This window comes from Tigriopus californicus, chromosome 12 (genome assembly GCF_007210705.1).
Source record: "Tigriopus californicus strain San Diego chromosome 12, Tcal_SD_v2.1, whole genome shotgun sequence".
NCBI lineage: Eukaryota > Metazoa > Arthropoda > Copepoda > Harpacticoida > Harpacticidae > Tigriopus > Tigriopus californicus.
The window spans coordinates 4,696,182-4,697,444 of NC_081451.1; positions in this window are offsets into that span (position 1 = coordinate 4,696,182).

Genomic DNA, 1,263 nt, shown 5'->3' on the forward strand with positions numbered 1-1,263 from the left:
TCTTCATGATGAACGTTGAGGACATTTTGTCCCATTGACCTTTACGGAGTCCACGTTTGAATGGGAAGTTCGGTTTGGTTCATGCTCCAAGCCACCCCAGATTTAAAAATCGAATGGGTTCGCATTATTGGGCCCTGATGACGGCCCGAAATTATTGGACCAGAGGGCCACGAAGTTCTTGGCTGAGAAGTGATGCTTTGATGCCTGATGCTTTGCCCTGTAGATGCCTTCAACGTCCTCAACATATCAGTGGCTTCACCAGTGTTCGATTTCATTGGAACAGGGGCACTTCCAATATCAATGACGATTCCAGTTCGAATGACTTTATTCTTCACGCGAGCAAAACGCACAGAACAGCAGACAGTACATGAGAAAATAGAACAACCAGGAATATGTCATTTCGGTAGTTCAAACCTGCATCCTGTGAAGAGATCCACCGTGCTATCGTTGTGGTTGTAGAAACTGACGACCGTCTTGCACCTCTTGAGCCTCCTGGCATTCATGGCTTCAATGAGACGGTGCTTGGGGGTACTGGCATACTTCTTGAAGCATAAATCGTCCGAATAGCGCTCCTAATGGTCTTCAAGTCCGCGTTAATCTCGGGGGCAGCCATCCTGTGCAAACATGAACTTTCTCAGAACCACGGTTCTCTTGGCATTGACTCTGTCCAACAAGGTCACAGTTCTCTTCTTATTGTAGCCGCTACTACCAGGCCCTCTGGAGGTCCTATCCGAGTCCCTCATGGGCATTTTGGCGTTTTACAAGGTGGCCAGGGATACAATGAGGATGTCGGCGATGAGCATATGGTCATTTCCGTGTGGAGGTGATCGCGGATCCCTTGCCTTTTAACTTCCTCACGGACTTCTATGGACTGCGAACGAGCTTCCCGTCAAATCGGCCTGCTCTGGGTCATAGCCACTCTGAGCCATTTTTCGAATTGAAGTAATCAAATAAGAAACGTAGATCTCTTCAATTAATGGTAGGTCAATTTTATATCATTTGCAACCAAAGTCCTTCGTTGTCAAAAGCTTATGTAGCTGACCAAGAGCAGGCCGAAAATTCAAATTTTATGTAGTGTTTGCTACAGAACTTTGAACATGTCTCCTGAGCTCCCTAAGCATAGGTTTGGGCTCAAACTTGGCTGCGTTCATCTATTCAACCAGATCTTGTGGTCGTATGAAGTGCTTATTTGGAATAAGATGAGCGGTTTAGGAGATAGGATATTTTTACTTCCGTTTGCAGTCCATATCTCTAGAAGCCCGT